General features: G+C 33.8%; 1 protein-coding gene across 1 annotated transcript in view; it reads left to right on the top strand.

Annotated features, from left to right (window-relative positions):
* LOC119638021 (heparan sulfate 2-O-sulfotransferase pipe) overlaps positions 1–14,907 on the top strand; it is a 93,561-nt gene that overhangs the window by 40,978 nt on the left and 37,676 nt on the right. The gene's annotated exons all lie outside the window — the stretch shown is intronic.

The raw sequence follows: 14,907 nt of genomic DNA on the forward strand, positions 1-14,907 counted from the left end.
TTATTCACTCGTTTTGGTAATAATGTGCCAATAGTTAATCTCTCATACTTCTCTTGCAAGCCCGCATATTGGAGGATGCGTAAAACATTACTAGGCGTGATCTAAATTTAGCAAACTTAATTTACTTTCTAAAATTTTATTATTTTTCAGCTTCCGTCATAGAAAACTAGAAATTATACTATATTCCCACATAAGGACTTGTATTTTATAATAACCCCCATATATGCTAGGGTCTAAAAAATTGACCTATCTGATGTAAATTCCATGCAGTTAATTTTATTGCTAAATTGCTACTATAGCTCAATTTCCAATCATAATCAATTTTCAATCATAAAGTATTAAAAATTAAATCTTTTCATAATAAAGCGCTATAGGAGGAGTTTCATCAAAAAAATGCAAGAAGATACATGAGACGCACAGTCAAGCTTCAAGATAATTTCTGAATCTGGGTGTTGCCTGCGCACGGACTTAATATACCATGTACCGTAAGTAGTATATGGCATAAAGCTTCTTCAAAATAAGGAATTATATGTGGGGATTGATTACAAAAAACATCCACAGAGATCTATTTTCATTAACATTTGAACACAAAATAGATAAACGAGCATGCCACACATTAACCGAGGGGCCACATAAACAGAAAGACAAGCTTATATGGATAAATAAAACCATTTTAAATCCTTCAAATCGTTCTGACCACTATATACTTCCGCACTTATTTAAAGCTTACCACAAGTGATGCAGTTTGTAAAGATTAGGAATTTTTAAAGTGTTTCTAAACTATTAACATCGAAATTTTATAGGTGTCTAATCTTTTAAAGTAAATGTGAGGATCTTACCATATAAGAGTATATTAAATTTAATGTTTCTCTCTTCCAATGAAAAGTGAAAAATCCTGTCCTGATATGGGAAGTGAAAGTGACTCATGTATAAATTGAAATTACTTACAATAACTGGATATATCCAGAAATTACCTTATTGTCCTCATCAAAATTTGACATACCGTTTCAAACGAATTTTAGACACCCATCACTACATATATAAAGAGATTGCAATTTACTGTCGATATCTGTTACAGACTACAAATTGTTTGTATTCATTTTGTTTTAAGAACTTTTAAAAGTTAAATCAAAAATTATTCTTTTTTTACTTGTATTGCTCTGGTATAGCGTCGGTGTAGATAGATCGTGCTGGTTTTTTGAAGTAATTAATAGAATGCTATCAAAAAAGTTTAACGCTTTCACGGCAACATTTATAGTTTGGATTTTGTATTGTAATTAAAGGCAGACGGATGATCCTAAATTTTCGCCCAGCTTGGGACGATGTTAAGAATTAATTTAACTTTTTTAACGAACTGTAGTCTGCAAACATAAGTGTAATAATATTCGAAGTAATCCAACTAACATCGTTAATAATATATGTATGTCACGTTCAACACAGTAATAAAGTGTTTACTGTCAATAGAGCAAAATCCTGAACACAGCGCAAAGAAGTATTTCCTGCTAATGAGTTACATGTTATAAGTGTATATGTGCCTGTGTACATATTCATAATCATATATATAGACAATGATTAGTTATATATATGTAACCGTATTATTACTAAGAAATATATGACAACAGGTCAAAAGAGTGGCAGAGAGAGACAGTTTGATGGAGAAATGGCTAGATATTCATAAGCAACTTTTCACAAAAACCAAAAAGCTACTAATTAATGTGTGAGCAATGTTTCGAGTAGTTATTGTAAAAATTAAAATATTACACAATTGAACAAACAACGCTTGTCCGCATAGAGACACATATACATTTATATACAAATTCATTATCATCTCGTTGACATAGTGAATAATTAAATGAAATCAAAACAACGGCAAAAATAATAAAAAATAAAAACTAAACAGAAGGTTAGACATGCATATTATGTAGATGTGCACGTACCTACAAACGAATATACGTAAGTGTAAACTTAGAGTAGCACACATAACATGATATTACTGTAACACATTCGCATTCAATGGCTTTGCGGCTGTCGTTGCTTGGTTACATACTATACATGCAAGTTAGCAGCAACATTACGTTATCTGAAGAAGAGCTATCTATACACTATCAACAGTAGCCACAATATCATCATCGTCGACATTATCATTTCTTCGTTTCGTGCAACTAGCAAAACAATAGCTAACAATAGTGGTTTTTTTTTTTTAAACCTAGTAAAACAAAATAAAATATACTAAATACAAAAATAATAACAATAATAAATATAAAAAAAAGCCATAACAAAGCAATAGACAAAACTAACAATCAACTCATCTATCTGTCTTGCTTGGTTGTCTACCCGGGTCTAGCTAACTGACTGAGTAACTGGTTGGTTGACTAAATGGCTGATCGCTGCTGCTGCTGCTGCTGCTGCTGCTGCTGTTGATTTGAGCCATGTATGCATGTTGGCAAAGAAATGAAACCTCCGTTGCAGTCATAGTCATGGTCTCTGAGTAAACGTGCCAATAAAATGCAACAACAATAACAACAACTGTCATATATTGGTGAACGTCTCTCGTTTCATATTTCCAATAAATCAAGAATGTATTCGCAACGGAATCACGAAAATGCACATTAAATTTTTATTAATTTTTATATCCACCATTGTAAGACGGGTGTGTACTGATTTTGACTTTTCCCATAATCTACGTAACACCCAAAATGAAGCCTCATAGACGCTATAAAGTATATATATTCTTGATCAGCATGGAATTCTGAGTTGATGTAGCCATGTCTGTCCGTTTGTGTGTGGTGGGTGTTGTTGGCACGCTCTTGGTCGCAAATAAGGAGATATCGACTTCAAATTTTGTAGAAACATTAACAGTTTTTGCACGCAGGCTGCTATTGAAAATGAAACCAAATTGGTCAGAGCAGAAGCCCGCAATGAACCGTAAACTGAACGCAACTTTATTTTTCTTAACATTATATGTGGGTTTTTGCTCATTACTCAGAAATTAGAAAAGCTAGAATGTTGAAATTTTCCACATTTGCTTTACGAAGCACTCTACTCTTTACGTGCAAAAATGGAAAATATCGGTGATGTCCGCACATAGTTACAAGTAATTAAATTTTATTTATTCCACTTTTTTGAGGTTTTATTCTCATTTATGATAAGGCAATCAAAACAGAATGTTTAAAGCTACTAATGACATGTATTATCTGTCTAAAAATGGGTTAATTCTAAAACGAATACGGTAAAGACTGTAATTACTTTTTTCTTAATCATACCAGCGATATGAGTAACAAATAAAACAACTTGGATAGTGGAATGCGAAAAGCATAGTGGAGAGCATGGGCGATTTAGCCACCTCTGAATATATATTCTTAACGCTTTTCTTTCTTTGTTTGTATGTATATATATATATATATATATATACATGTATAATATTCCATATAATTCTGTAATTCCATTTCATTCAAGTAAAATTGAATGAGATTTCAATGGATTTTCGTCAAACCAAAAAAAAAGTGTAAAAGTAAATAAGAATTTTATTTTTCGCCTTCAAGGTGGATGAATGTGTTACGAAGCACCTCAAAGAAATGTATAACAATCGGGAAAATATTCTTAATTGTTAATATGACGACAAATTTGTCAAGAGGCACATCACTTTCGAGATATCAAAATTTCGAAATTTTGAGTTTTGTTTTTTTTGATTTTCCATCTTTTTAGCAAAAGCAGAACTCTTGATTCAATTTCAATATTTATTTTGTAGCTGGAGGCTTAAACGCATTGAGAGACGGACAGACTGCAATACGAATGTACGAATGTACGAAACAACGGATCGATAAATAGACGCACTAATGATAGTACGCTATAAAAAGTAGGTGTACACACTAACTATAGAGATTGACAGGGAAATAGGTGTGTGTTGCTTCGTGTAACTGAAGGGTATTCTCTCCCATTTTCCTCCTATTATGTATTGCATATATCATTTATTTGTAAAGGAGAAAAATTTCCGCATTTAAAAATGGGTTTCGGGGTTATGTTAAGTGCAAACAAAAGTGTAAAAAAGGTTCTGCTCAAAAACAGTTGCATATATAAAAATTTAAAAATATGGCAATAGTTTGTACTTAAAAGTAATTGCTTTTAGAGAAAGCAATTCAGACAGCCGATAGCCGTTATGATCACTATCGTTTTTAAGGACAGCTTCGATTTTAGTGGACATGCATTAAATTAGTTATCACAGATCTCTACTTTATCTGCATAACATATTTTACTGCTTCGATCAGTAATTCCGGGTGTGACAAACCGTATGGCAAAGTTAGTCAAAGCAAGCAAACCAATGCGAAGCCTGTGCTTCGATGGTGGATACAAAAAAACAATTTTTTCTTTACTTTGCATCCGCACATCTTGCCATTTTATTAGCTTTACCGTTATTTCGCTCGTAATAAAAACAAGTACAGCAATAAGAGCAACAGCAATGATAGCAACATTAAATTTCATTAATTCTCTACGAACAACATTTTTAAGACATTTCAAGTGCATTAAATTGGTTGTTGTTTTGTTAAACTGTATTTATTGGTGTGTGCGTATGTGGATGTGCTGAGGTTTCTCACAGTTTTGGCAACTCTCGTTTTTTTTGTTTTTCATTTTTTTTTTTTGTCTTTCTTGTTGCAGTTACGTGAACGAAATTGTCCAAAATTGTGTGATTGCTTTCTTTCATGAATTTACTCTTTCAAGGGATGCCTGCTGTTAAAATAATATGACGCTATACGTTATTATCCTGTGTTGTATTTAATTTGAAAACTATTGCCATTAAATCTGTTGTAGGTGTCTGATTAACGGAGTCATTCTTACAGTGTAACTTTATCAATTTGGTTTTTATTTTATGTGAATGTCTGAAATTGTTTTTCTATCTTACACTTACCTATAACGAACTGTAACAATTTGTTAATTTATTATTTATGTAAAAATACAAAAATCCAAACGAAATGAAATCATACGAAAATCTTTGCTTTAAATATTCCCCACAAAATTACAATATGGAGCAACTTTCGAATGTCTTACCTAATAGTGGGAAAAGAGGTTACATCCACAACCTTGATAAATTGCATTAAACGCATATCAATTTATGATCTATGTCTTCAGTATGAATTGGTGTTTCTCAAAATCATAAACATTGAAAAACAAACAAACTTTCGAAGCCTATCCCATGTGTTCTCTGCAAATAAGAGTAAATGAAAGAAACTTAGACGATTCGAGCATATGTTCTTCACTGTGAAAGAGACTAAAGCCGATGGGAATTTAAAATTAGACAAATAATTTTTCCCACGACGATATAAAAGAACGGCATACACACAGATTGCTGGCGCCCCAACTTTTGCTATCAAATTGTAATGGTGTCACGCCATGTTTACTACTAATTTTTATACCTTACACTACTTGTGGTACAAAGATATATATTGAGTTTGTACGAAGTACTAAAAATAGATCCACTTTTTATTACAACCATTCGATTTGGAATTAGTTTCTGAATCGACTTAAACTTATCTGTCTGTCTGTCCGCCAGTCCATTGATTCTTGCGTATATAAGTTATAGGACATAATCTTTGAAATATTTTCGTGAAGTTTAGTACACTTATGTTTTTTGGCCAAAGGACGAGCGGTATTGAAAATTGTTCCGATCGGACCAATTTTCTGATCACTTCCCATATGACACTTCATTTTAAAAAATCACTGTATGAATAACACTAAGATAGTGCAGAACATTTAATGATAGGTCATCTCTCATTGCAGTGTTTCTACTTTGTTTTTCTCTTTATGAGTGCCAGTAAATATTTATTAGGCACTACAAACTATTCAAACTATTCTTCAGAGATATTAACTATTGCATATAAATGAAGAAACTATTTTATATTCGTACTCGAAATTTTTAATTTTACTCATTAGCGTACAAAGTATTAAATTATGATTAATTTGCGAAAAATTACGTAACATAGATCATTAAATAAAACAAAAACTTGAATTGTATCTTCAAGCGCTTAAAGCAAGCCCTGTTGCTTGCAACACAAGTACGTCAGTGGTTAACTCAACAGTTTGCTGATCCTTAAGATATGTCTTCAAGCTCCTTCAAGTTCTTGAATAACTCCCATTTTATTCATTTAAAATACCTTCCTCCAACAGATAGCCTTGCCTTTGGAACAAGAACCAAAACGAAACGCAAGCGCGATTGAGTTTTTGCGTGAGCAGTCGAAAAGATTCAAATTAAAAATTTCGGTAGCAAAGTTATGAAGCGATTAAAAAGATATACTCGTTTTTTAAGTCAGGCTTCCGCAACGACTCCCGTTCGCTTTATGATTTTATGACTGTTTTTTTCATCCAGATTCGTCTGGATGGCGAAGAGAATCAAAAATATGAAAATTGTGATCAAATTAAATATGCTACAAATAGCACGGAGGACTCTCTCCTCTAGCGATGAACTGTCAATGTTAAAATAACGAAAGAATTCAGTGTACGAATATTTTAGATATCGTATATTTATTATTGTGTCGGCAACACGAACCGCCACCTGAAAGATTTACTGACTCTAGATATCGTATAAATATATATGACATTTAAGTGCAAGACAAAGCTGGTAACAGCAGCAAAACATTATTGATATAAACTACTTTAAATTTTCATTAACATATAATTGATTTAATTGAAAGTTAGATAGGAACATCGCTTGGAGAATACACAAAATTAAAAATTGCATACAAATTTTTTTCTTTCATTTATTTATGATTTCTTGGCGAATTTTTAGCGGATCCTTTGATCGGTTTTTCAGCAGGAAAACTTTTCAAAGAAAAAGTTTGCAAAAGGAATAAGTTTTTTATGGTAATAGTACATTAAGTTTGTGCGAACGTATGCGTCACCCGAAATAAGATGATTTAGAGCTATGTTTCATTGTACCAATCAGTTCAAAGTCATCTCGTAAATTAATCTAATTTTGCCTATCAGTTAGTCCGTCTAACTGTCTGAAGTCTGTATACAAAATTTGTGTTCACCTTTTCGGCCGTCATTTTCTCGGCATTTTGATGAAGTTTGATACGCTGACACATTTTGGTCACAAATCGAATTCTATTGAAAATTAATTGCCACGAACCATTTCTATGACCACCTTGCATATTCAATTTAACCATAAAAGAGTCGTGATATGAAAATTTCTTTCATTTTTTAAATTTTTAATATTTTTCAATAAACGAAATTTGGATGCAATGTGGGACCGTTTAAAATAATAGTTACTCTCGTTAGCAAGGTCTAAGTGTTAAAATTATATAAAATCAACAAAACGCGATGAGTTTTATAAATTTACTGCGGACTGCATGGCCATGCTTTTAGGAGTCGTCCTCATAAAAAAATGCTGATGGAAAGTAGGCTTTCATGTGATAATAGGAAAAGTTTTCTTGATATTTTATGATAAAGATAAATGAAGAATTGCATGAGGAGCTATAGCGTAGCAATGCATTTAATAATAACCTTTCGACTAAAAAGTATTGGTCTGATTTTGCATTAAGTTTGGCGGCGTTTAGAGGTAAATGTTTGAGAAGAAATTTGTTCTTCTAAATATATATTCAAATTGTAAGCTCGACGCAAACATACGAAGTTGCGCATTGTCAAATTAATTTCGCTTTTCAAACCGACGAAGGGTATACACCTAAGTCTGTTCTGACATTTTTATCTAATAAGATTAGAGCGTTATAAATTTTTATGCAATACTTCCTCAGTCAACAAATAGATTCATTCAGTTGTGTTTTCAGATAATATCCTTCTCTGTGTATAATTATGGGCTCTCAGATCTACATGTAATATAAACTTATGCAACTTGCCTAATAAATCGTCTTCTCGAGGACAGTAGAGCATAACTTTAAAAGAAACCTTTTAACTAACTACATTAAGCACTTGGTATGTACTCTTAGCTCACACAATCGGCAAGAAAAACAAACAGACCGATGGATTTCTGATCTTTACAAGTTTTTGCACAATTGCAATTCAATAATCGTCCGCACTTTTTCACAACATTTTTCTCTTTTTCAAACAATAATAAAATAATTTTATATGAGAGTATAACATTTCATGTAAGTTACAAAAATATGGATGCATTCATTAGCTGTCTGCATTGAAGTGAATTGGCTGAAAACTAGGCAGAGAAGACGTTATTTGCAATAGTAAGATATGTAGATAGTAACTAACACAATAATAGCACTAAACAAAAATTTCTTATCTAACTCACATCATATTTGTTAGTTGCAAAGATTATGTAAGGGCTGGTGCTACAACTACAATCAAACCAAAAAAATACGCACCGCTTTTATGTTCGGATCAGACGTATGCGAATATCGGCAACGTTGATCCAGGGCTTATGGACGGGTAAGTCGTTGCACACATCATCTGTTATTATTACTACGATCTTCTACCTTCCTGAGCTCACGGCTGTAAATTCACTCATCCCTGGGTGTCTTACACCAAGCGGTTGGGCTTTTCATGCTTTCGTGGTTTATTTTTACTACTACTCTACTATCTGTATTTACTGACGTTGCAGGAACACGCCTGTCAAAGTCGCTGTAGAGAGTAGAGCTGCTTTCTGTGCTTTCTCCAGTACGTGACGAATCTCTCAGTACCCGTTATAGCGGTTTTTGGCAATACTCCCGTATAAGACATCACGATTGGAGTTATGCTAACTTCCTCTATATTGTAAATACTTTTCATCTCTTGTGCCAGCTCTGCATATTTGAAAATCTTATTGGAGTATACTGTTTGCATATTTTGTGTGAGAGGGATTATAGCACTTATAATATGAATGGCTTTGTTCTGCCAATTTAGTACAAGTATGTCCGGATTATTGGCGTTAATTGGATGGCCAGTTATGACCCGTCTGCCCCAATACATCGTGGCATTCTTGTTCTCTGTTACCGGTACTGGCTAATACTTGTAATATGAGACTTGTGGTATTTCTGTACTGTGTTTCTTAGCCAATGCCTGTTGTATTACTCCACTTACCTGGTTGTACCTATTCAGGTATGCACTCTGTAGGTATATTGTATCATTCTTCACCTCATTCGCATTGTTTCCACGTTAATTTTTTTTTTTTTTTTGGTTCAATTACATAGCATATGCTGGTGGGTTAATACGTTGTTTGGCGTCTCATGGCTACTGTATGCCAGCTCGATAGGTGCGTTAGCCCACGACCGTCAGCTTGGCGCGGCAGATTGACACGCTCTTTATTACTACGGGGCTGATGCTCATTGTACTTGTACATTATCCTGCTTAGAGTCCTAGGTCCATCCTGCTCCTAGTGCTGTACACTCGTATTTTGAAATCAAATTTTTCACACCTAAAGTAACAAAATTAAAAGACTGCTTAGCCGCTTTGTTGGCTTACTGAGAAATAATCGCAAAAAAATAATTTCGTAATTTAAATTAATTTACTATAACAATTAAGACGAATTTCATTAAACGAATTAAATGAAAAGTGAATTTAATAGAACGGGATTAATTAAAAAGGAGAAATATTAAGAAAAATTAATTAAACAAAATAAAAGGAAACTAATAAAATTTATTTGCAAAAAAGAAGAGACCTGAAAAATTAATACGAATACTCTATTGAATATACAAACTTGGGTATGCACTAGTGTTCACAAATTATACTAAACTTAAGAAATAATAGTAAAAAAAAAATAGAAATGATGTTCATTATGACACTTATTAGCTAGATGAAGAGGGGGTTTCGTGAAAACGAGATAAATAATAAAATGAGATTGTGTGTGTGGATGTAACCATAGACTGTGACTTAACGGAACAACCGTTACGAGAAACCAGGCTAACGGGCAGAATAACAGGATAGACTGGCCATAACACCGTCGTTTGACGTCATATCAAGAATAGTTATAGTATGTTAAATAGTTTCTACTTTTTATAACGTAGCTGAGTTAGCTATATTTTACAAAACGCAACACCAACTATAAAAAAAGCACGTTACAGAATATAGCTTCATATTGTCCATGTACATTAGGTGGTTGATGCAAATGTCGGTGCCCCTACTTTTTAGTCGGTATCCCACCTCGTTCTCCATTTTATTTACCTGTGTACTGATGAGGCTTACACATCCCACTACTGTTCTAAAAGCTCGATTATTATTGACTTTTTATATTTGCAAGATTTTTAGCAAGTAGGCATGCGCCATCGATTCATTGCAGCATATTCATCATCGGCCAATTATAATCCCGCCAGTTATAATTTGCTCTTTGCAGCCTTAGGCTCCTTTCCTGTTCACTTGTTATTGCTTTATTTCTTATGCAATGAGCATATAAACTATTCGCAATTTGCAATTGTACAATACTGACAAGCACGTAATCTTCGGTTGCTTTCCAATTTAGGGTGTTGCTCACCGCTCCTTCGATCAAAGTTTTTGTTAGTATATTAAATACCTTTTCTGGTATAGCTCAAAAGTCTTTTTGCTCCATTTCGACTCATATTGATCGTTTGTCATAGTTGCCTAGTGGTTCACATTTTGCTGCTAATACTGCTCCATGCTAACTATAGGGATGTGGTCTGCATGGGACACGTTACCTAATTTCTGGCAGAAAGCTTTTTCACTTGCACTGAACTCATTATTTTCTAGATTTCTCTTTGCACTTCCGCTATATCGTCTAAGTGTTCTTGCGTACGCCGCAATTTTTTGGCGTTTTTGTACACTCATATACATTTATATACACAAAACCATAGTCATGTAGACTCAATAAATGTAAGACATGATTAGCGTGTCCACTTGTGAGTTTTCAGATTGTTTATTCACTTTTGCATCCGTATAACAAAGTATATGTGCACGAATATATGTGTGTGTTAACTCACATAACGAGATGAATTTTTGGAGGGCGAAAAATAAACCAGTTCGCATATGCGCACATTTATACACGGACGAAAGCAAATCTTTACCAAACGCCATATGCAATTCAACAACAACAAAGAGAACAATAAAGTAAAAAAAACAAAAAAATGTTGTAATGCAAAAAACAAAATTCACAAAAATTGTGTCTGATAAAATTACACTCTCGCGCAGTAAGAGGCTAGTTGTACTGATGAGCGCCTACAATAACAGCAGCAAGAGTAACAATAGCTATAACACTGAGAACGACATCAGTAGCAGCAGTAATCACAACCGCAATCAACTACGCATGCATACATTTAAATAATAATAACAAGTGTACAACCGCCGCAATAACGATTGTAACAATTTGTTAAACATTTATGCAGACTGACGGACCGACAAATGCAAAATGCAAAGAAAAAATACTTGAAATTGTCAACATAAATGAACAACAAAATTGTTTGTTTTCACTTCAATAATGTTGCACAAGTTATCTGCAATCATTGTTGTAGTTGATGTTTTCTTTTAAAGGGATACAAATATGCATTATTGTCAATATTGGTTGTTGACTTATAGTTGTTTTATTGCCATCATTGTCATTTATAAGTGTAGACTTTGCTTTTTTTTGCCCATTTACTTTTCGTTTGACTGTTCACGTGCCTGTTTGCCCGTCCGTCTGTCTGTCTATATAATTGTAACACGCGGATTCATGCACACATACAAATGGCCGTGCATATTGCTGTGAATGTTATTCACCACAAGCATTTAAAATTGCTTCATGGGTTAGATAAAATTTAAGTTTTCTTTTTTTATGATTGGCTTGCATTCGGTTTATGGAGCAAAGCTTATAGAAAGCGAAAATTGCATTTAGCTACCTTGATGTCAATACCGAAAACTTAGCATTAATGATTGAAATTAGTTCCCATTTGAGATGAATCTACGGCATATGGATAAAATGCCACACAGAGATAGGAAACGGGACCGAATTTCTTTTAAGAAGTATCGATGATTTGCAAAAAAAAAAGGAATGCATCGAAAATCTTTTCGTATCATATAAAAATTATTATTGAATTCGTGCAGCTTTATGCTTAATGGTAAAAATACTTTTTTTTTAAATATTAACACAGATTTCAGCTTTTATTTAATCGTAGAATTTCTACCACAATTTGAAAAACTCTCTTTAAATGCGTAGCTGTATGAGATTTCAGCTTTTATTTAATCTTAGAATTTCTATCCTAATTTGAAGAGATTGCTTTTAAACGCGTAGATTTATCAAAGTCGAAGCAATTGCGAAAGAAAAGCTATTGGTATACTTTTGGATCAATTCAGAAGTGCATCTAACTGAAAAACATGCCTACGAATCGTAAAACTATGAATATAAAAAAAAAAAAAATGAAAAACTTAATCATATCTACCTCAATAATTTACAATATCTTTACGATACCTCTATTTATTTATTGTCTATATGGTTTGTAAAGAATTTTACTAAGTATGGATGTAAAGCCTGCCGGATACTTTAAGTCACCTGTTCGCCTGTCACCTGTATTGAGAACTCTACCCCCCTTACGATTTCAGACCGCGACCACCTTTGCCCATTCGACTACGCGTGCGGATCATCTTTAAGGTATGTTCGACAAACACAAACACTGGTCAAGGCCGTCTAGATATGCGTTTCAAAAATGACAATGACACGCCTGCAATTCGGAAAAAAAATAATTTCGATTGAATTCAAAAACATTGAGAATATAACTTAAAATCCAACCTTCACTGGATCATTTTTTGAAATAGTATATTTTACAAGGACATAGTATGGATTTAAACTTCCTTCTCTCTGAACAATACGTTCCTTAATAGGAGTTTACACAAAGTTGAAGTCTCAAAACAGTCAAATGAAAATTGAAGCAGCAGCTTTCAAAAAAGCGTGTTTAACGATTGAAAATTAAATGTTGAAAACCACTTTGTTTCACATCTAATCTTTGATGAATGCATCATAAAGTTGCTTGTATGGCATACACATTTCAGCATTTTTGTATTTGTTACTCTTTCCAGCGTATTTGATACGCAGCCCTACGACTAACTTTCGTTTATCGAGACATCTGAAAATTTCACTCATCCCATAAGCATTCTTCTCTCTTTGAAATCATTTCTAGATACCTTAAGTAGCGTTAAAGCCAACAAAAAATATTCGAAAATGAAATCACACAGTGAGACATTGCTCCTTAAGGAAACCTAGAAAGATAATAAAATTTTCATACTGCTTCCGGCAGCCTGATGTATCCTTTAGATACCCCATGGATTACATATGTTCTTGACGATCGCCATTGGTAACATTTAAATACTCAGACTCGGATCTATTTCAGAAAAAACATTACATATTGATGCTAGTAGCTCTAATAATGTAATATATATTGCAACGTAAGCCTGTTTTTCGTCATTTTACGTTATTTATTCAACTCCTTTTGAAATTAAGTTTGTAGCAATGAATTGTGATTTTTAGGACAGTATAGGTTTTCTTTGCAATTCTCAACAAATCTAGTCACAAATTATTTACAGGAACTTATATTTATAAAACGTTAATTGTCGCTCTGGGCTTGCCCGTTCGAATCTTGCTATACAACTCTCTTAACAGAGTTGGCATTTTTAATCCGTTTGTCCATCTTGCCGCTAAATGTTCTGGCAATTGTTGTTAATCTTTCCGCCAGTCGCCAGAACCATAACGCAGATAACGCGCCATGAATGTGCACTTGGTTTACGCTTTCCTTAGAATTTGGTTTCTTAGAAAATCAACTAGTTTTCATAAAAACTCAAATCATCAAATGCGGCATTTTCGTAACAATGTTAAATTGAGAAATGTTGCGTTATGTACCTGATTTCAGGATGTCTAAGGTATTAGTTGCTCCGAATACGATTCTTCTAATTAAGAAAAAGTTCAGATGATTAAATTACAGAGCCGATGCTCCATTGTACGAATGTTTCCCTGCAATTGCAAATTAGAAAAGAAATTTCTGAAGGGGCTTCTCGCAAATATTCTGATTTGTTTTCATAATTCTCTCTTTAACTTTCCTTCCAATGTATCTTTGAGGATTCAACTTTCCCACGTGCAGAAGACGCAGACTCGCCGCTCAATCGACTTATTTTGTTGGTGACGGCATAAGGCGTACCGATTGCACACACAACCACTAGGCTATGGCCATTTTACTACCTCTTCCTCTTCCTTCGCTTCTTTTCGTCCGTCGCCGTAATACACGAATAGGACATCCCCTGAGTGCTTGGTAACATAATGAAAAAAGAATCTTATCACCGCATATTACGATGGAATTTCTTAGCTTATTAATGGTGCTCTAACTAAATAATCGAGTGAATCCGGAATAGGTTTTGACACAGACAGGCTCTGAGTGACAACAACAATTTTAAGTTTGTTTTTAGAAGGAATGTTCTTAACTTGAAGGATAGCTTTGGCTTCAGCTGTGGAAATTAAAGAACTTTTGTGAAGTATACGCTTAAGTACAACTTGTCCGGAAGCATTTACTTCATATTCATGCGGCAAAACAACAAATTTGCAGTCGTCTGTGGGTCTAATTTGGAGTGTTTCCTTTTTTGTGTGTACAAAGAGCGAAATGTCACAAGATTAGCTTTCTAAAAGCCCACGAAGATTTAAAATCAAAAATTCTTGGGATGATCAATTCCATGGAGTAGGCAATCGCGGATGATGATCTTTTGACGTTCTTGGCAAAAACAACCTTTTTTACAGCTGCTCCGGGAATAGACTTGGTTGAGTTAAGAAGCTTGGCGATGATTATACATTTTAATTCATAAAGTTTGTTTTCTAAATCTGGGAGCCAAGGTTTTACCTATGACATTTTTTGTGGGCGTCGTGCGAAAAGCATTGCTACCGGCTTTCAGACCTTGATGACAGACCGGTTTAAATATGTTTATATTAGATTTACAGCTGTTGCTATAAATTTCATAGCCAATCTTGCTTAAAGGAAGTCTTTTGCTAAAGTAAGCGATAGTGTTAACGTACGT

The sequence above is a fragment of the Glossina fuscipes genome, unplaced genomic scaffold (assembly GCF_014805625.2).
Source record: "Glossina fuscipes isolate IAEA_lab_2018 unplaced genomic scaffold, Yale_Gfus_2 61, whole genome shotgun sequence".
Taxonomy (NCBI): Eukaryota; Metazoa; Arthropoda; class Insecta; order Diptera; family Glossinidae; genus Glossina; species Glossina fuscipes.